At 40.4% G+C, this 23,185-nt stretch overlaps 1 long non-coding RNA gene across 7 annotated transcripts in view; it reads right to left on the bottom strand.

Moving 5' to 3' along the window:
* The window catches only part of LOC137490345 (uncharacterized), a 167,452-nt gene that overhangs the window by 31,579 nt on the left and 112,688 nt on the right, over positions 1-23,185 (bottom strand). Inside the window, exon 4 of one of the 7 annotated variants that reach the window (XR_012385250.1) lies at positions 1,623-2,396. The exons of 4 other annotated variants lie outside the window; for them this stretch is intronic. This is a non-coding gene — a long non-coding RNA (uncharacterized lncRNA). Of the gene's footprint in view, positions 1-1,622; positions 3,569-23,185 lie in introns of those variants that run through there. 2 more of the 7 variants (XR_012385245.1, XR_012385246.1) reach the window with 2 other exon arrangements.

Here is a 23,185-nt window from a genome sequence, read left to right as displayed (position 1 = left end):
AACATATGACACCTGTTTTGTGCGATTTAGACAACCTGGGGTGGAGAATGACGTCACAGCTCCCGAAATATTTTGATTATATCTAAACAACGAAAATAGATAAAGTGTTTATTTTAACGGCACAAACCAGCACAAACGAATGATACCAGTTTTGTGCGATTTAGAGGAAATGGGGTGGAGAGTGACGTCACGTCTCCCGAAATATTTAGCTTATATCTAAAGGAGGAAAACGGATACCGTGTTCGTTTTAACGGCACAAACCGAGCACAAACGACCTGTGCTGTTTTGAAGTCATTTGCGCAACATGGGGTGGAGAGTGACACCACACGGTCAAAAAAATAATGCTTAATATCTCAGACCCCAAACCAGCACAAACATTCGTTTTTGCGGCACAAATCAGCACAAACGAATGGCATAGTTTCGGGGAATATTTGTTTTTATGGGGTGCCAACTTCACGGAGGTCTGATACCATTAGCAACTAAACTTTAATAACTGATATGATTAAACAAATAAAGCTTAATAACTCACTTAATCTCCTTACCTGGCTGCTGCTCTGTCTGTCTCCTCTGTAAATGCGATCGGAAACTCCTCCCAGAGGGGCGTGTCAACACATGAGCATATTACCCAATCAAATGGCAGACCGCGTTTTTTTCAACCTAAATGCCCATTTAGGTCGAAATGTGTAAAAATCAGCAGTTACAAATGCTGCCTTTAGGAGGCGTTAAGGAATACACTCAGAAACACCAGAAATCTGGTTTATATATTTAAAAGGACATTAAAAAAATTGTTCATAAGGCTTAAATAAATGAATATATGTAGTTTGAGTTACAAGTAAATGTCCTATGTCCTTACAATTCAAAATGTCCCTGCAATGTCTGTATGTAAACAAGTAAATTGACCTTGTAATCCACCATAATCAACACACACACACACACACACACACACACACACACACACACACACACACACACACACACACACACACACACACACACACACACACACACACACACACACATTCATTTGCACTGGTCACTTTATGTAACATTGGTCTACAGTTAGACACACCATACTACCTACCTATATATCACTTTATCATAATTATCATGTTTACAAGACTTTTTGCACTATACTGTTCTTTATCTGCACAACTCTGGTTTGCACTTGTTATATACCCTTAATGCCATTGTATTGTTTACACATTTTTATTCCTTATGTATTTTTAGACTACTTTTTAAGTATATATTTTTAGACCACATCTTATGTACATATGTATTTATTGTATTTTTTTTCTTAAAACTCTATTGTTATATAAATATTATATGTAAGGTCTGAGAGAGATGTAATTTCTATTCTCTATATGTCCTGTACATGTGGTTGAATTGACATTAAAGCTGACTTTGACGTTTTGACTTTTGAGAAGCTGCATAGGCTGTGAATAACAGGTAATAAAGTTGTAAATAACATTCAGTTTGTGGCACAGAGTGATCGTTTGGGAGCCGCGTGGGAAGTGAACCGCTCTTAGCAGTTAAAATGAAACCGAAAGCGCACACAGTGTTGTCAGATGTTGTGGACTGATTCCAGCCCAAAAAGTATCCAAAACCAGCCGAAATGCAAAAATACCCACGCAGTCTTCTATATTCACGAAAATCACGTTAGTGGCAGATTTAAAGCAGAAAACTACAGATTGTAATCATATGTCTCAAACATAATAATTCAACATCAGAATTATCATCAGCATTAAAGACCAGGACAAATCTTAAGTCTGTTCAACTCCACCATTCCAAGTCTATACAAAATTTAGCATTTTAAACAACAGTACAGCTACACAAAGCCTATTGCTGTTTTACCACATGTTTGAGAATGACAATAATAATAGCCCACTCATATAAACCTTTATTTTACATCTACAGAATCGTGAGAAAATCGTGATCTTTATTTTAGGCAAAAAATCACGAATCTCGTTTTAGTCAGAATCGTGAAACTCTAATTCACATATTCTTATTATATCTAATGCTTTAAAAATATAAAAATACAAGGCGAACAGCTTATTTGAGGGAGTATACAAATTCCAAAAGTTGGGTAAATTTCGAAAAGAGAATTTTGGGTTCTAAATGTCCTTTTTAATAATGAAGAATGTCTTTGTGTAGGTAAAAAAGCTAAGGGGGTTTCCCTCCTTTTTTCTTATCTGCCATGTTCCTTTGAAGCCCGAACAGAGAGGTCTGAAGCAATCTGCTAAGTGTCCTGTTATAATAAAGGTGTCACAAAGTAGGAAACCCCCTTCGCAAACAAGGAGGTTCGGAGAAAACTGGGTTGGTTGAGATCTAACTTGATGTACTGGTTGGGCTGGAGGTTTCCTGCAACCTTGGTGACCTGACAGTCTGTTGGGGTTGACCTGTTGGAATGGAGAGAAAGTCCAAAAGGTGTTCAAAACGATCCAGCAGACCTTTACCAATCAGCAGCGGGTATGTGTCTATTGGTGATATGTACACTGAGTGTACTGCAGTCATGGGGCCAATGGTTAATTAAATGGAAGCAATGTATGTAAATTGGACCTCAGTTTGGCTGTAATGCATAGTCTCTGAGCTCTTGCTTTAAGTTGCTCAAACAATGACATTAATATGAGGTCTGCTCCCATGTCGATCAGCACTTTGAGCCTTACTTCCATTTCCAGGGTTACGGTCAAGTAGAACTTTTTCGCCATGGCCTTTTTAATCAGGTTCCCCAAGAGTTGAGGTACAGAACCCTGAGCAGTTCCTTGTAATCAGGTGTGGCTGGTAGGATGTGGCTCAGAAGGTAAACAGACAACCAGAATAGCGCTTTCGGGTAATTCAGGTTGCAAGCATGGTGGCGATGGCAGTTGCTGGAGGGGAAGCGTGGTGCTGTTGGTGGAAACAAAGGGATTTGAGTCTCTGGTTTGTGTTGGACTTGCGGGAATCTGTGAAGTTGGAGCGGTAGGAAGGTTTTCAGAAGGCGAAAAGGTTTTTGTCCTCCCCCCTAGTCATAAGGAATCTGACTTGTCTTCTTTTCCTTGTAGGGCCCTGTCGGACGAATTCCTTCAGGATTTCCAGCAGTTCTGCAGTTTCTGACACCCCTGTGCTGTCCTTCTGTGTTAAATTGTCAAACTTGGCTTTGTCTGGCAAGTAACAAGCTGGATTCTGGCCCTTTCTTTGTTGCTGATAGGGTTCTTTTGGGTTGTTTGCAGAGCATGGCCTGTCCCAATGTACCTCTTAGCATCTCGTCTGGTGTTTAGGATGCGCACCTTCATGCTGATACTGTCCTCTGCTGAAGGAGAAAGGCCTTGACTCTCCTTTGAAAATCTTGCTGCAGGAAAACTGTTGTGTGCCTTCTAAGCCAGCTCTGTATGAGATTTTGAGACAGGGTACCTTTTAGGTGTTTTGATAGTCTTTTAGGGAGCGGTTCTTTGCTTCAAACAGGGTTTATAAGCTAAACCCTGCAATTGTGGGGTGCCTGTGGGGTGTCTTGCCTGTTCACCTTGAGATCCATCGCAACAATTAGTTTTTGTTCAGACTCAGGGTCAGAAAGCCTTCCCCCTTCCCCTTGGCCCTTAAAACCGAGGGTGAAGGGAAAAGCTTCAAAACTTGCCCCTAAGAATTGGGACAGCCCTACAGCACCTGCACTCGTCATTATATGTCATCGCGATCTCTTGCTTCATATGAGATTAGAAGACTGCGACTGCTGTAGCTATTCTAGTTGAGTTATCAATTGGTATTTATCTTCAGGATATTAATGAAGGCATATATTATGCTATTATAACGACCAAATGTGACAATTAGTTCATAATACTGTGCATTTTACACAGTGGCCATATTCATCTATGTAAACACACCAAAAACAACATTAACATTATAGCAGACACAGTAAAAAGCCCATTCCCGGCCATGACAGGGTATTTGAGTGTCATCGAGTGACAGAATGCTGTGGCACTGCTATACAGGAGTTATGTTTATGGACTATAGATTGCGAAACTTAGCGATTTTTATTTTAGCTGAGTTTTGTTAAGCATGATGGTAAAAAACAAATGCTATTATGAATATATTAAAACGTGTTTGTTTGTTGTACATTTTTGTAATAATGACAAAAAAATACTTGTGGATCTCCATACTTCCATGTGTAACTATCTGCCATTGTGGCTGGTGTATTCTGGGAAATTTTCGTCCCACTTGGTTTCAAGTGTGGTTCTGAAAGATCTTTGTTCAAAGGGTTATTCACCCTTTCCCCTTAGCCCTACGCCTTCAAGCTAAAGAGCTAAAGCTAAAGAGAATTGGTACACCACTACCCCTTGTCGTGGATGCGCAAAACCTCTGCGAGTCTCCCGCAAATTTATACCAGCCCTTTGATCCCACAAAATAAGGTATAATACTCGGATATCATGGCGACGAGAGCGAATGAGCAAGACAACAGATCGCGAGAGGCACAGTAATGTTCTAAGCATTACATTACATTCTTCGGTTAAATTAATAGAGCAGTAAAAATATCGCAAGTGCAAATCCCTCTATCTCTGAGTGATCTGCTGTCATTAGTTGGAGACTACCAAAATATTTGAATGGTCCTGCATGGATTTAGGCCTTTTTACATATATAACAACTGAAAGTTCTGATTGACAATATTGCAAGTTCACTAAAAGCTGGCTGGAACTATTAGATATATAAAACTTTTTTTTTTCAATGAATATTTAAATAAATACATTTTTGGAATACACTCATTGCTATAAACAGTAGTTTATAGACCTCTTTGCTTTTAGTAAAGAAGTTTTAGACTCATGGGTGTGCATTTTCATTTTTATGCATCAAACACGCTCCAAACTTGTTCTTGGTTGAGCCATGTTGAATTCTTCTATCGTCATTTGCAGTGTTTCCAAATTGCATTGTAACTTTTCATAACAATTTTTATTTCTGCGTTATATTATTTTCTGTGGCAGTTCATTCCGCTGTGGTGACCCCTGATAACTTAGGGTCTAGGCCAGAGTAAAAATAATGGATGAACTAATTTTTGTAAAGCTGCTTCTGGCCATGACACGTTCACACCTTGTTATAAGATGGTTATAAGAGACGTGTTTAAGGTATTAAATGCAGCATCCTTCCTTTATTCTCTTAGGCAAGGCTAGATCTTTTCTTAAGGTTCATGCTTAGAGGAAGATGTGCTCAATGCATTATAAAGCTTGAAGCATTAGAATCGGTGATCAGTATCAGCCGATCACCATGACAAGAAATCGCTACTCGATATTAGCTGCAAAAATCCTGATCGGAGCATCCCTAGCTTTGGCCCAACTTGGCTGTCAGAGCAGCAATACTACCCCTGGCTGCACAAGACTGATTTTGGTAAGTCGGTATATACACCCTTAGGAAAAAGAAGTATACTTAAGTAAAGGTCAAGAATAAAAGTATACTTCATTTAGTAAGTAATTAAGCCCAAGATACACTGCAGTGACAAAAGCTGCACACTTTGTGGAGAAAAAAAAGATACAAAAATAAATGTTAATTTTTAGCTTGTACAGGTGTACACTTTAAATAATTGGTGTTTTTTTTACTGCTGTCGTTAAAAGAAACCAATTAACACCATGACTCTTTGGCTGCATTTACACTGCAGATCTTGATGGTCAATTCCGATTTCGTGACTGTATCCGATTTTTTGGATGACCTGCTAACATCATATTTTAAAAGCGACTCGTATCCGATCGTGTTCATTTACACAGCACACGGCAAAGACGCAATGAGCGCGAAAAAAAAAAAGAGCGGGCGCTGACTAACAGCTGATAATTTAAGAGTGGTCTTTTCTCTATTCCTGTGTGTAATCTGTTCGCAGCTTTTGACAAGCTGTTGGCTGTACTACAGTTTATGACAGAAAGGTTCTCATTTGTCCATCTTCTTTTGATATATAGGCCTTTTTCTTTTAAACCTTTAGGCATCTTAATGCAATGTCCATGGCGAGATTTATGCACGTGATGTAGCTATGCACTAGTTTTATATTAGTTTTTATTGGTTACATGGCAGACATATTGCACTCTCTCGCTCTCATGCTTAAATACCTGTGCTATATGACAATATAAAAGCTGTTTAAGTCCTCGTGTATGAGATTTAAGGTTTGGGACTCTGCTGAAGTCTGTTGTGAAAAGAAAGTGTCAGACTTGACGTCATTTGCTACGGTTTCTAATGACAAGCGACTCTCATTGACAGGTGAAAATCCCATCAACCTGCTTACACTGCAGACACGAAAACACAGATCCGACTCATAAGGGATAAATTTTCACATATGAACAAGGCCTGAATCTGATTTGAGTAAATCGGAAATCATGTGATTTGTTCCTGCTTACAAGTACATGGGCCATATCCGATCTGTGCCACATGGAAGAATAAAATCGGAATTGAGTCACTTGAACAGTGTGGTGTAAATGCAGCGTTTATGTCGGTGTCAGTCCGAACAGATACGCCGCGCCACGTCATGCAGAGCCCCCTCCACCCCCCAAAACTGTAAACCTAGGGGAAAACACTGGCCTATAAAGTGAAGTTGCCAATCTCACGCAGGCGGGCACACTTGTGGAATCATGACAGGGTAATTAACCAAGATTGACCGAATGCCAGTTGACACGGTAGATGCTACTTGGAGTACGATGTTGCTGATGCCTCACTGCGGTTTGCAACCCGAGTTACAAGGCCAAGGTATCTGACGTGTCCTTCAGCAGGGGTCAGTTATGTCAGACAGATGAACCCAATCTTTTGATTTGCAAAATAGACAACCTGTACCGTAACCACACAAACACACGTCTAAGATAAAGGCAGTACTAGTAAAATCTACTATTTTGGGCCAACCAATCTAAGTAAAAATCCTTAGTAGGCTTAGTATCTGATGGCTCATAAAGCTTCTATCATCCTATGATGGAAGCAGGAGTAAAAAGAGAAAATTGGAAAGTGGTATAAAGAATTTAAAAATTCTATATGAGTAGAAAACATTTCAGGATGAACAGCGCACGAGACACGTGTGTGATGAGCCAATGAGCGTTCGGGGAGCGGTTTAATTTACAAAAAAAGACTGTCATTCATGAACTGAACACGGCTCACTTCACGGACGGTAAAATACCAATCACTAAGATTGGCTAAAACGGTCACTTCCCATATCATGTCGCAGTAACACTATTATGTAACACATACTATTACATTATGATATCTGACCATTACATTTAGATAACCTAGATAAACAACAATAAAATACGAGACGTCTCTCGAGACTACGGTGAAAGTTTACACACACAGATTTGTCTTGAATCACAGCAGCTGTTCTAAGAGAATAGGCTTTCGCTATTTAAAGCTGAAAATAAGGGATTTTACATCCATATCAGATACAGGTACCCTTTAGGAAACGCGCTTATGATTCTGACAATTCCTTTCATCAGAAAGCCGTTAATAGGCAAGCTTGCAACTCCCAAATACATTCATTTAGAAGCCAGCCAGCAGTTCTGAAATAATTTCGCTTGGCGGCAAACCGAAAGGTTCAAACGTTAGGTAGCTAATCTAACAGTTTCAAACAACGTGAAAATATAGTCTAGAAATAAGAGAAACAGGCGGCGCCTAGCCTCACTCTAGTTACAATAGTAAGCCCTTTAACGGATAGATTTCAACTATCTCAGAAGACAGGCGCAATAGTATTTAAATCATTTCCATGACGTGCGTCTTTGCAAAATCGATTTTAAATATTGTGAACTGCAGTTTAGTAGTTAGACTTACAGTAGTCATCTGTGTGCTAGTGAATGGCTGAAAGACGTGCGCCCTTCCAGCTGTGGAGAGACAGAGAGCCAGCTGCTCACACTTTTGGTCACTTTGGTGCGCGCAATACAATCACAATGGAATGGGAAAATTTGCGCGCCCGCATTCTCCACCATATTATCATCTCCGCCATTATTAATTATGAATACTCAGAATCAGAGATGTATAAAGTACCAGAGACGCAGACTTAAGTAAAAGTACAAGTGCTCTATCACAAAAAGTGACTTGAGTAGAAGCTGAAGTGCTCTTTAAGCACCATACTTGAGTGGAAGTATCAACACTTTTTGTCCTTAAGTATTGCAAGTAGTTTATTTCAAAGTTTACTACTCACGTACTCAAAGTAAAAGTACAAGTATTGTGTAATGTAGTTATAACAGAAAGCAGTCAAAAGACATCATGTTGTTTTGTTTATTTTAAATATCTTTTTTGGAGACACGTGGTTAAGCAGAACAAAAAGAAACATGGCTTACGATGCTGTTTTTCACTCGCGCTTGAATCACAGATCTGACCGATTATAACAGCTTTAACACACACCTTTCAAAGTTGTGTGTCACAAAAACACTCTGTAATCCACTCGAAACGCTATTGAAGCCCATTTTCGGATCGCAAATTACTGGTTGTAAACGCTGTAAGCGGAAGTTCTAAACATTCTACCGGAAGACGCTGGTCGTTAAGGGCGCCCTCCACGCAGCAGCCAAGAAAAAGGTCTATAATTGTAACGAGTAGGGGTGTGAATCTACACTGGTCTCACGGTTTGGTTCGATTACGATTATCATGCCATCGATTCCGTTCAATTCGATATCTCGCTGCAATGACGATGCTTTCCATACGTAATTTGATTTTTTCTTCACAACACAAGAATTTTTTTATTAAAATCTATAAAAATATTAACATATTATTTGTAATACAATTTTGTTCTTTAATACAGCAGTATACGTACCCTTAACTGTACTCTACCCTACTCTACTGTACCCCTAATTTGACCTGCTCAAAGAAAACACTCTTTCTGAAAGTATCAAGCATTTATAGCTAATAAACTAATGTAAATATCATCCCGCTTGCTTTTCGAGCGCTGACAGGCGAGGTCTTACACCCCTATGATTGGTTATTGTCTTCACCTGCTCAACAGAAAGGGCTGCGATCGGCTTTAGAAATGAAAGCGCTGTGGACTTGAACAGACTTTAGACTTGTCCTGGTCATTAATGCTGAGCTCTGATGTTGTATTACTGTGATTGAGACATATGCTTACAATCTGTAATTTTTTGCTTTAAATCTGTCCCTGACAGGGTTTTCTTGAACACAGAAGACTGCGTGGGTATTTTTGCATTTCGGCGGGTTTTGGATACTTTTAGGGCTGGAATCAGTCCGCAACATCTGACAACACCGTGCGCTCGCTTTCGGTTTCATTTACACTGCCAAGAGCGGTTCACTTCCCGCGCGGCTCCCAAACGATCACTCTGTGCCACAAACTGAATGTTATTTACAACATTACTACCTGTTATTAACGAATCACAGTCTATGCAGGTTCTGTTCACCAAAGTAGACTTCATTCAGAGGCACGCGTGGTAACAGCTGACGGTCAGCTCACGTCACGTGATTTTGCGGTCGCAAATACATTACATGAAGACAGAAATGTCATTTTTAGGGGGTGAATTGAATTATATCTTAAAAATACAGCATGTGACTCTTTCTGCACCATTTAACGGTGTCCACGTTGCTGAACAACGTACGTAAAACAATGTGAAGACTTGAGCGGCCACCATTGCTTCTCTCCTGAACTCGAAAACATGATTGACAGAATCGTAGAAATGCTGGATTAAGATCGTCTAGGGGGTCGAATCGAGATCGCGATCTTTTTACGACTAATTGTGCAGCTCTAGTTCAGACTTGGCTTTACATGCTTCTTGAGTTTTGATGGTGAGTTAAAAGGCATCCAGATGAAAATCACAATGATGAGCTATCTGGCTAGACTTTCCCCAACGCCTACTGCAGTTACTATCAGGTTACTTGCACACACTGCAACCAGATGCAAACTCTCAAACAGTATGGGCCTCACGCACAATACGTAACACGCAGTGAGATCACCGACCACCTGGCACGATTCAGAATTGGGTTTCGCCTGAAGATTCCGGTGCCACTCTAGGCCCACAGTGTTTCCCCCACCGTTATATTAGGGGGGCTCCCCGCCCCCCTTGAAGTCAAGTTAATTGTATTTTATACACAGCACCAGATCACAACTTCTTTTAATAAACAAGCTAAATAGCCATATGTAATCTCTTATTTACACAACGACATGTGATTTCGGTCTCTACATGGTCGCTCGATTACATATTTCTGCTCTCTGAATCGCCCGCAGTGGAGTTTTACACAGCCACTCTCTGCTGTATGGGAATGAGACTGCGCGCCACGTCTGACAGGACCCGAGACGCACGTGCACTTCCGTATGTTATGCATAGCCTACAGCAGCCAAAACAAAGGTAAATGATGGCCCAATCCCAATTTCTATTTTTGTACCCCTACCCCTTGGCCCTTAAAACCGAGGGTGAAGAGGAAGGGCTTCAAAACCTACCCCTAAGAATTGGGACAGCACTACTGCACCTGCACTCGTCATCATATGTCATCGCGATCTTTTGCATTATATGAGACTGGGCGATAGCGACTGCTGTAGTTATTCCACTCGAGTTATTTATTGGTATTTAACTTCAGGAAATCACTGAAGGCATATATTATGTTATCATATCGGTCTAATGTGACAATAAGACCATAATACTGCGCATTTAACACAGTGGCCATATTCATCTGTGTAAACACACCAAAAACAACATTAACATTATAGCAGACGCCGTAAAAAGCCCATTCCCGGCCATTAGACTTTTCTGACAGGGTATTCGAGTGTCATCGAGTGACAGAATGCTGTGGGACTGCTATGCAGGAGTTATGATTATGGACTATAGATTGCGAAATTTAGCGATTTTTATTTTAGCGGGGTTTTTTTTAAAGCGTGATGTTAAAACACGTACGCCGTTATGAATATATTAAAACATGTGTTTGTTTGTTATAAACGTTTGTAATAATGACAAAAAATACTACGTTTTGGATCTCCTTACATCCGGGTGTAACTATCTGCCGTTGTGGCTGGTGTATTCTGGGAAATTTTGATACTCCTTGGTTTCGAGTGTGGTCCTGAAAAATCTTTGTTCGAAGGGTTATTCACCCCTTCCCCTTAGCCCTACGCCTTCAAGCTAAAGAGAATTGGGACACCCCTACCCCTTGACGTGGGCGCGCAAAACGAGGGGAAGGGGCAAGGGGAAGGCCTACGGGGTAGAATTGGCATCGGGCCGATGTGTGGGAGCGTAATGCGCTCGGTCGCAGCAGCTAAAATATTTATAGATGCGATGCGACCTCTGTTTAGTTTATTAGCGTGAGTCGCGCGAGTGATGCATACTTTGTTGCAAGTGCAGCCATTGTATCTCCAGTGTTTTGAGCTGCTGTGATGCGTTCTCCCCCATCTAGCGTCTCATCCAACCTGACCGCTCCCAGAAACTCCGCGAGTCTCCCGCAAATTTATACCGGCCCCGTGATCCCCCAAAATAAGGTATATTACTCGGAAATCATGGCGACGAGAGCGAATGAGCAAGACAACAGATCGCGAGAGGCACAGTAATGTTCTAAGCATTACATTACATTCTTCGGTTAAATGAATAGAGCAGTAGAGATATCGCAAGTGCAAATCCCTCTATCTCTGAGTGATCTGCTGTCATTAGTTGGAGACCACCAAAATATTTGAATGGTCCTGCATGGATTTAGGCCTTTTTACATGTATAACAACTGAAAGTTCTGATTGACAATATTGCAAGTTCACTAAAAGCTGGCTGGAACTATTAGATAAATAAAACTTAATTTTTTTTTTCAGTGAATATTTAATAATATACATTTTTGGAATACACTCATTGCTATAAACAGTAGTTTATAGACCTTTTTGCTTTTAGTAAAGAAGTTTTAGACTCATGGGTGTGCATTTTCATTTTTATGCATCAAACATACGCTCCAAACTTGTTCTTGGTTGAGCCATGTTGAATTCTTCTTTCGTCATTTGCAGTGTTTCCAAGTTGCATTGTAACTTTTCATAACAATTTTTATTTCTGCGTTGTTATATTATTTTCTGTGGCGGTTCATTCCGCTGTGGTGACCCCTGATAACTTAGGGTCTAAGCCAGAGTAAAATGAATGGATGAACTAATTTTTGTAAAGCTGCTTCTGACCATGACACGTTCACACCTTGTTATAAGATGGTTATAAGAGACGTGTTTAAGGTATTAAATGCAGCATCCTTCCTTTATTCTCTTTATTCTAGATCTTCTCTTAAGGTTCATACTTAGAGGAAGATGTGCTCAATGCATTATAAAGCTTGAAGCATTAGAATCGGTAATCAGTATTAGCCGATCACCATGACAAGAAATCGCTACTCGATATTAGCTGCAAAAATCCTAATCGGAGCATTCCTAGCTTTGGCCCAACTTGGCTGTCAGAGCAGCAATACTACTCCTGGCTGCACAAGACTGATCTTGGTAAGTCGGTAAATACACCCTTAGGAAAAAGAAGTATACTTAAGTAAAGGTCAAGTATAAAAGTATACTTCATTTAGTAAGTAATTAAGCCCAAGATACACTGCAGTGACAAAAGCTGCACACTTTGTGGAGAAAAAAAAAAGATATAAAAATAAATGTTAATTTTTAGCTTGTACAGTTGTACACTTCAAATAATTGGTGTTTTTTTTTTTTTTTCCTGCTGTCGTTGAAAGAAACAAATTAACACCATGACTCTTTGGCTGCATTTACACTGCAGATCTTGATGGTCAATTCCGATTTCGTGACTGTATCCGATTTTTTTTTGATGACCTGCTTACATTATCTTTTAAATGTGACTCGTATCCGATCGTCTACATCTACACAGCACACGACAAAGACGCATTGAGCGCGAAAAAAAGAGCGGGCGCTGACTAACAGCTGATAATTTAAGAGTGCTCTTTTCCCAATTCCTGTGTGTAATCTATTAGTTGGTTGTACTACAGTTTATGACAGAAAGGTTCTCATTTGTCCATCTTCTTTTGATATATAGGCCTTTTTCTTTTAAACCTTTAGGCATCTTAATGCAATGTGCATGGCGAGATTTATGCACGTGATGCAGCTATGCACTAGTTTTATAGTAGTTTTTATTGGTTACATGGCAGACATATTGCACTCTCTCGCTCTCATGCTTAAATACCTGTGCTATATGACAATATAAAAGCTGTTTAAGTCCTCGTGTATGAGATTTAAGGTTTGGGACTCTGCTGAAGTCTGTTGTGAAAAGAAAGTGTCAGACTTGACGTCATTCGCTACGGTTTCTAATGACAAGCGACTCTCATTGACAGGTGAAAATCCGATCAACCTGCTTACACTGCAGACACGAAAACACAGATCCGACTCATATGGGATAAATTTCCACATATGAACAAGGCCTGAATCTGATTTGAGTAAATCGGAATTCATGTGATTTGTTCCTGCTTACAAGTACATGGGCCATATCCGATCTGTGCCACAATGGAAGAATAAAATCGGAATTGAGTCACTTGAACAGTGTGGTGTAAATGCAGCCTTTGTGTCGGTGTCAGTCCGAACAGATACGCCGCGCCACGTCACGCCGAGCCCCCTCACCCCCCAAAACTGTAAACCTAGGGGAAAACACTGGCCTATAAAGTGAAGTTGCCAATCTCACGCAGGCAAGCACACTTGTGGAATCATGACAGGGTAATTAACCAAGATTGACCGAATGCCAGTTGACACGGTAGATGCTACTTGGAGTACGATGTTGCTGATGCCTCACTGCGGTTTGCAACCCGAGTTACAAGGCCAAGGTATCTGACGTGTCCTTCAGCAGGGGTCAGTTATGTCAGACAGATGAACCCAATCTTTTGATTTCCAAAATGGACAACCTGTACCGTAACCACACAAACACAAGTCTAAGATAAAGGCAGTACTAGTAAAATCTACTATTTTGGGCCAACCAATCTAAGTAAAAATCATTAGTATGCTTCGTATCTGATGGCTCATAAAGCTTCTATCATCCTATGATGGAAGCAGGAGTAAAAAGAGAAAATTGGAAAGTGGTATAAAGAATTTAAAAATTATATATGAGTAGAAAACATTACAGGATGAACAGCGCACGAGACACGTGTGTGATGAGCCAATGAGCGTTCGGGGAGCGGTTTAATTTACAAAAAAAGACTGTCATTCATGAACTGAACACGGCTCACTTCACGGACGGTAAAATACCAATCACTAAGATTGGCTAAAACGGTCACTTCTCATATCATGTCGCAGTAACACTATTATGTAACACATACTATTACATTATGATATCTGACCATTACATTTAGATAACCTAGATAAACAACAATAAAATACGAGACGTCTCTCGAGACTGCGGTGACAGTTTACACACACAGATTTGTCTTGACTCACAGCGGCTGTTCTGAGAGAATAGGCTTTCGCTATTTAAAGCTGAAAATAAGGGATTTTACATCCATATCAGATACAGGTACCCTTTAGGAAACGCGCTTATGATTCTGACAATTCCTTTCATCTGAAAGCCGTTAATAGGCAAGCTTGCAACTCCCAAATACATTCATTTAGAAGCCAGCCAGCAGTTCTGAACTAATTTCGCTCGGCGGCAAACAAAAAGGTTCAAACGTTAGGTAGCTAATCTAACAGTTTCAAACAACGTGAGAATATAGTCTAGAAATAGGAGAAACAGGCAGCGCCTAGCCTCACTCTAGTTACAATAGTAAGCCCTTTAACGGATAGATTTCAACTATCTCAGAAGACAGGCGCAATAGTATTTAAATCATTTCCATGACGTGCGTCTTTGCAAAATCGATTTTAAATATTGTGAACTGCAGTTTAATAGTTACACTTACAGTAGTCATCTGTGTGCTAGTGAATGGCTGAAAGACGTGCGCGCTTCCAGCTGTGGAGAGACAGAGAGCCAGCTGCTCACACTTTTGGTCACTTTGGTGCGCGCAATACAATCACAATGGAATGGAAAAATTTGCGCGCCCGCATTCTCCACCATATTATCATCTCCGCCATTATTAATTATGAATACTCAGAATCAGAGATGTATAGAGTACCAGAGACGCAGACTTAAGTAAAAGTACAAGTGCTCTATCACAAAAAGTGACTTGAGTAGAAGCTGAAGTGCTCTTTAAGCACCATACTTAAGTGGAAGTATCAACACTTTTTGTCCTTAAGTATTGCAAGTAGTCTATTTCAAAGTTTACTACTCAAGTACTCAAAGTAAAAGTACAAGTATTGTGTAATGTAGTTATAACAGAAAGCAGTCAAAAGACATCATGTTGTTTTGTTTATTTTAAATATCTTTTTTGGAGACACGTGGTTAAGCAGAACAAAAAGAAACATGGCTTACGATGCTGTTTTTCACTCGCGCTTGAATCACAGATCTGACCGATTATAACAGCTTTAACACACACCTTTCAAAGTTGTGTGTCACAAAAACACTCTTTAATCCACTCGAAACGCTATTGAAGCCCATTTTCGGATCGCAAATTACTGGTTGTAAACGCTGTAAGCGGAAGTTCTAAACATTCTACCGGAAGACGCTGGTCGTTAAGGGCGCCCTCCATGCAGCAGCCAAGAAAAAGGTCTATAATTGTAACGAGTAGGGGTGTGAATCTACACTGGTCTCACGGTTTGGTTCGATTACGATTATCATGCCATCGATTCCGTTCAATTCGAAATCTCGCTGCAATGACGATGCTTTCCATACGTAATTTGATTTTTTGATCACAACACAAGAATTTTTTTATTAAAATCTATAAAAATATTTACATATTATTTGTAATACAATTTTGTTCTTTAATACAGCAGTATACGTACCCTTAACTGTACTCTACCCTACTCTACTGTACCCTTAATTTGACCTGCTCAAAGAAAACACTCTTTCTGAAAGTATCAAGCCTTTATAGCTAATAAACTAATGTAAATATCATCCCGCTTGCTTTTCGAGCGCTGACAGGCGAGGTCTTACACCCCTATGATTGGTTATTGTCTTCACCTGCTCAACAGAAAGGGCTGCGATCGGCTTTAGAAATGAAAGCGCTGTGGACTTGAACAGACTTTAGACTTGTCCTGGTCATTAATGCTGAGCTCTGATGTTGTATTACTGTGATTGAGACATATGCTTACAATCTGTAATTTTTTGCTTTAAATCTGTCCCTGACAGGGTTTTCTTGAACACAGACGACTGCGTGGGTATTTTTGCATTTCGGCGAGTTTTGGATACTTTTAGGGCTGGAATCAGTCCGCAACATCTGACAACACCGTGCGCTCGCTTTCGGTTTCATTTACACTGCCAAGAGCGGTTCACTTCCCGCGCGGCTCCCAAACGATCACTCTGTGCCACAAACTGAATGTTATTTACAACATTACTACCTGTTATTAACGAATCCCAGTCTATGCAGGTTCTGTTCACCAAAGTAGACTTCATTCAGAGGCACGCGTGGTAACAGCTGACGGTCAGCTCACGTCACGTGATTTTGCGGTCGCAAATACATTACATGAAGACAGAAATGTCATTTTTAGGGGGTGAATTGAATTATATCTTAAAAATACAGCATGTGACTCTTTCAGCACCATTTAACGGTGTCCACGTTGCTGAACAACGTACGTAAAACAATGTGAAGACTTGTGCGGCCACCATTGCTTCTCTCCTGAACTCGAAAACATGATTGACAGAATCGTAGAAATGCTGGATTTAGATCGTCTAGGGGGTCGAATCGAGATCGCGATCTTTTTACGACTAATTGTGCAGCTCTAGTTCAGACTTGGCTTTACATGCTTCTTGAGATTTGATGGTGAGTTAAAAGGCATCCAGATGAAAATCACAATGATGAGCTATCTGGCTAGACTTTCCCCAACGCCTACTGCAGTTACTATCAGGTTACTTGCACACACTGCAACCAGATGCAAACTCTCAAACAGTATGGGCCTCACGCACAATACGTAACACGCAGTGAGATCACCGACCACCTGGCACGATTCAGAATTGGGTTTCGCCTGAAGATTCCGGTGCCACTCTAGGCCCACAGTGTTTCCCCCACCGTTATATTAGGGGGGCTCCCCGCCCCCCTCGAAGTCAAGTTAATTGTATTTTATACACAGCACCAGATCACAACTTCTTTTAATAAACAAGCTAAATAGCCATATGTAATCTCTTATTTACACAACGACATGTGATTTCGGTCTCTACATGGTCGCTCGATTACATATTTCTGCTCTCTGAATCGCCCGCAGTGGAGTTTTACACAGCCACTCTCTGCTGTATGGGAATGAGACTTCGCGCCACGTCTGACAGGACCCGAGACGCACGTGCACTTCTGTATGTTATGCATAGCCTACAGCAGCCAAAACAAAGGTAAATGATGGCCCAATCCCAATTTCTATTTTTGTACCCCTACCCCTTGGCCCTTAAAACCGAGGGTGAAGAGGAAGGGCTTCAAAACCTACCCCTAAGAATTGGGACAGTACTACTGCACCTGCACTCGTCATCATATGTCATCGCGATCTTTTGCATTATATGAGACTGGGCGATAGCGACTGCTGTAGTTATTCTACTCGAGTTATTTATTGGTATTTAACTTCAGGAAATCACTGAAGGCATATATTATGTTATCATATCGGTCTAATGTGACAATAAGACCATAATACTGCGCATTTAACACAGTGGCCATATTCATCTGTGTAAACACACCAAAAACAACATTAACATTATAGCAGACGCCGTAAAAAGCCCATTTCCGGCCATTAGACTTTTCTGACAGGGTATTCGAGTGTCATCGAGTGACAGAATGCTGTGGGACTGCTATGCAGGAGTTATGATTATGGACTATAGATTGCGAAATTTAGCGATTTTTATTTTAGCTGGGTTTTTTTTAAGCGTGATGTTAAAACACGTACGCCGTTATGAATATATTAAAACATGTGTTTGTTTGTTGTAAACGTTTGTAATAATGACAAAAAATACTACGTTTTGGATCTCCTTACATCCGCGTGTAACTATCTGCCGTTGTGGCTGGTGTATTCTGGGAAATTTTGATACGCCTTGGTTTCGAGTGTGGTCCTGAAAAATCTTTGTTCGAAGGGTTATTCACCCCTTCCCCTTAGCCCTACGCCTTCAAGCTAAAGAGAATTGGGACACCCCTACCCCTTGACGTGGGCGCGCAAAACGAGGGGAAGGGGCAAGGGGAAGGCCTACGGGGTAGAATTGGCATCGGGCCGATGTGTGGGAGCGTAATGCGCTCGGTCGCAGCAGCTAAAATATTTACAGATGCGATGCGACCTCTGTTTAGTTTATTAGCGTGAGTCGCGCGAGTGATGCATACTTTGTTGCAAGTGCAGCCATTGTATCTCCAGTGTTTTGAGCTGCTGTGACGCGTTCTCCCCCATCTAGCGTCTCATCCAACCTGACCGCTCCCAGAAACTCCGCGAGTCTCCCGCAAATTTATACCGGCCCCGTGATCCCCCAAAATAAGGTATATTACTCGGAAATCATGGCGACGAGAGCGAATGAGCAAGACAACAGATCGCGAGAGGCACAGTAATGTTCTAAGCATTACATTACATTCTTCGGTTAAATGAATAGAGCAGTAAAGATATCGCAAGTGCAAATCCCTCTATCTCTGAGTGATCTGCTGTCATTAGTTGGAGACCACCAAAATATTTGAATGGTCCTGCATGGATTTAGGCCTTTTTACATGTATAACAACTGAAAGTTCTGATTGACAATATTGCAAGTTCACTAAAAGCTGGCTGGAACTATTAGATAAATAAAACGTAATTTTTTTTTTCAGTGAATATTTAATAATATACATTTTTGGAATACACTCATTGCTATAAACAGTAGTTTATAGACCTTTTTGCTTTTAGTAAAGAAGTTTTAGACTCATGGGTGTGCATTTTCATTTTTATGCATCAAACATACGCTCCAAACTTGTTCTTGGTTGAGCCATGTTGAATTCTTCTTTCGTCATTTGCAGTGTTTCCAAATTGCATTGTAACTTTTCATAACAATTTTTATTTCTGCGTTATATTATTTTCTGTGGCGGTTCATTCCGCTGTGGTGACCCCTGATAACTTAGGGTCTAAGCCAGAGTAAAATTAATGGATGAACTCATTTTTGTAAAGCTGCTTCTGACCATGACACGTTCACACCTTGTTATAAGATGGTTATAAGAGATGTGTTTAAGGTATTAAATGCAGCATCCTTCCTTTATTCTCTTAGGCAAGGCTAGATCTTCTCTTAAGGTTCATACTTAGAGGAAGATGTGCTCAATGCATTATAAAGCTTGAAGCATTAGAATCGGTAATCAGTATTAGCCGATCACCATGACAAGAAATCGCTACTCGATATTAGCTGCAAAAATCCTAATCGGAGCATTCCTAGCTTTGGCCCAACTTGGCTGTCAGAGCAGCAATACTACTCCTGGCTGCACAAGACTGATTTTGGTAAGTCGGTGAATACACCCTTAGGAAAAAGAAGTATACTTAAGTAAAGGTCAAGTATAAAAGTATACTTCATTTAGTAAGTAATTAAGCCCAAGATACACTGCAGTGACAAAAGCTGCACACTTTGTGGAGAAAAAAAAAAGATATAAAAATAAATGTTAATTTTTAGCTTGTACAGTTGTACACTTCAAATAATTGGTTTTTTTTTTCTTCTGCTGTCGTTAAAAGAAACAAATTAACACCATGACTCTTTGGCTGCATTTACACTGCAGATCTTGATGGTCAATTCCGATTTCGTGACTGTATCAGATTTTTTTTTTGATGACCTGCTTACATTATCTTTTATATGTGACTCGTATCCGATCGTCTACATTTACACAGCACACGACAAAGACGCATTGAGCGCGAAAAAAAGAGCGGGCGCTGACTAACAGCTGATAATTTAAGAGTGCTCTTTTCTCAATTCCTGTGTGTAATCTATTAGTTGGGTAGGTTCTCATTTGTCCATCTTCTTTTGATATATAGGCCTTTTTCTTTTAAACCTTTAGGCATCTTAATGCAATGTCCATGGCGAGATTTATGCACGTGATGTAGCTATGCACTAGTTTTATATTAGTTTTTATTGGTTACATGGCAGACATATTGCACTCTCTCTTGCTCTCATGCTTAAATACCTGTGCTATATGACAATATAAAAGCTGTTTAAGTCCTCGTGTATGAGATTTAAGGTTTGGGACTCTGCTGAAGTCTGTTGTGAAAAGAAAGTGTCAGACTTGACGTCATTCGCTACGGTTTCTAATGACAAGCGACTCTCATTGACAGGTGAAAATCCGATCAACCTGCTTACACTGCAGACACGAAAACACAGATCCGACTCATATGGGATAAATTTCCACATATGAACAAGGCCTGAATCAGATTTGAGTAAATCGGAATTCATGTGATTTGTTCCTGCTTACAAGTACATGGGCCATATCCGATCTGTGCCACATGGAAGAATAAAATCGGAATTGAGTCACTTGAACAGTGTGGTGTAAATGCAGCCTTTGTGTCGGTGTCAGTCCGAACAGATACGCCGCGCCACGTCACGCCGAGCCCCCTCACCCCCCAAAACTGTAAACCTAGGGGAAAACACTGGCCTATAAAGTGAAGTTGCCAATCTCACGCAGGCAGGCACACTTGTGGAATCATGACAGGGTAATTAACCAAGATTGACCGAATGCCAGTTGACACGGTAGATGCTACTTGGAGTACGATGTTGCTGATGCCTCACTGCGGTTTGCAACCCGAGTTACAAGGCCAAGGTATCTGACGTGTCCTTCAGCAGGGGTCAGTTATGTCAGACAGACGAACCCAATCTTTTGATTTCCAAAATGGACAACCTGTACCGTAACCACACAAACACCAGTCTAAGATAAAGGCAGTACTAGTAAAATCTACTATTTTGGGCCAACCAATCTAAGTAAAAATCATTAGTATGCTTAGTATCTGATGGCTCATAAAGCTTCTATCATCCTATGATGGAAGCAGGAGTAAAAAGAGAAAATTGGAAAGTGGTATAAAGAATTTAAAAATTCTATATGAGTAGAAAACATTACAGGATGAACAGCGCACGAGACATGTGTGTGATGAGCCAATGAGCGTTCGGGGAGCGGTTTAATTTACAAAAAAAGACTGTCATTCATGAACTGAACACGGCTCACTTCACGGACGGTAAAATACCAATCACTAAGATTGGCTAAAACGGTCACTTCTCATATCATGTCGCAGTAACACTATTATGTAACACATACTATTACATTATGATATCTGACCATTACATTTAGATAACCTAGATAAACAACAATAAAATACGAGACGTCTCTCGAGACTGCGGTGACAGTTTACACACACAGATTTGTCTTGACTCACAGCGGCTGTTCTGAGAGAATAGGCTTTCGCTATTTAAAGCTGAAAATAAGGGATTTTACATCCATATCCGATACAGGTACCCTTTAGGAAACGCGCTTATGATTCTGACAATTCCTTTCATCAGAAAGCCGTTAATAGGCAAGCTTGCAACTCCCAAATACATTCATTTAGAAGCCAGCCAGCAGTTCTGAAATAATTTCGCTCGGCGGCAAACCGAAAGGTTCAAACGTTAGGTAGCTAATCTAACAGTTTCAAACAACGTGAGAATATAGTCTAGAAATAAGAGAAACAGGCGGCGCCTAGCCTCACTCTAGTTACAATAGTAAGCCCTTTAACGGATAGATTTCAACTATCTCAGAAGACAGGCACAATAGTATTTAAGTCATTTCCATGACGTGCGTCTTTGCAAAATCGATTTTAAATATTGTGAACTGCAGTTTAGTAGTTAGACTTACAGTAGTCATCTGTGTGCTAGTGAATGGCTGAAAGACGTGCGCCCTTCCAGCTGTGGAGAGACAGAGAGCCAGCTGCTCACACTTTTGGTCACTTTGGTGCGCGCAATACAATCACAATGGAATGGAAAAATTTGCGCGCCCGCATTCTCCACCATATTATCATCTCCGCCATTATTAATTATGAATACTCAGAATCAGAGATGTATAGAGTACCAGAGACGCAGACTTAAGTAAAAGTACAAGTGCTCTATCACAAAAAGTGACTTGAGTAGAAGCTGAAGTGCTCTTTAAGCACCATACTTAAGTGGAAGTATCAACACTTTTTGTCCTTAAGTATTGCAAGTAGTTTATTTCAAAGTTTACTACTCAAGTACTCAAAGTAAAAGTACAAGTATTGTGTAATGTAGTTATAACAGAAAGCAGTCAAAAGACATCATGTTGTTTTGTTTATTTTAAATATCTTTTTTGGAGACACGTGGTTAAGCAGAACAAAAAGAAACATGGCTTACGATGCTGTTTTTCACTCGCGCTTGAATCACAGATCTGACCGATTATAACAGCTTTAACACACACCTTTCAAAGTTGTGTGTCACAAAAACACTCTGTAATCCACTGGAAACGCTATTGAAGCCTGTTTTCGGATCGCAAATTACTGGTTGTAAACGCTGTAAGCGGAAGTTCTAAACATTCTACCGGAAGACGCTGGTCGTTAAGGGCACCCTCCATGCAGCAGCCAAGAAAAAGGTCTATAATTGTAACGAGTAGGGGTGTGAATCTACACTGGTCTCACGGTTTGGTTCGATTACGATTATCATGCCATCGATTCGGTTCAATTCGATATCTCGCTGCAATGACGATGCTTTCCATACGTAATTTGATTTTTTCTTCACAACACAAGAATTTTTTTTATTAAAATCTATAAAAATATTTACATATTATTTGTAATACAATTTTGTTCTTTAATACAGCAGTATACGTACCCTTAACTGTACTCTACCCTACTCTACTGTACCCTTAATTTGACCTGCTCAAAGAAAACACTCTTTCTGAAAGTATCAAGCATTTATAGCTAATAAACTAATGTAAATATCATCCCGCTTGCTTTTCGAGCGCTGACAGGCGAGGTCTTACACCCCTATGATTGGTTATTGTCTTCACCTGCTCAACAGAAAGGGCTGCGATCGGCTTTAGAAATGAAAGCGCTGTGGACTTGAACAGACTTTAGACTTGTCCTGGTCATTAATGCTGAGCTCTGATGTTGTATTACTGTGATTGAGACATATGCTTACAATCTGTAATTTTTTGCTTTAAATCTGTCCCTGACAGGGTTTTCTTGAACACAGAAGACTGCGTGGGTATTTTTGCATTTCGGCGGGTTTTGGATACTTTTAGGGCTGGAATCAGTCCGCAACATCTGACAACACCGTGCGCTCGCTTTCGGTTTCATTTACACTGCCAAGAGCGGTTCACTTCC

This window comes from Danio rerio, chromosome 9 (assembly GCF_049306965.1).
Source record: "Danio rerio strain Tuebingen ecotype United States chromosome 9, GRCz12tu, whole genome shotgun sequence".
In the NCBI taxonomy this organism is placed as follows: domain Eukaryota; kingdom Metazoa; phylum Chordata; class Actinopteri; order Cypriniformes; family Danionidae; genus Danio; species Danio rerio.
The sequence above is the reverse complement of the archived record's forward strand: the minus strand, read 5'-3'. Positions and strand labels throughout refer to the sequence as shown.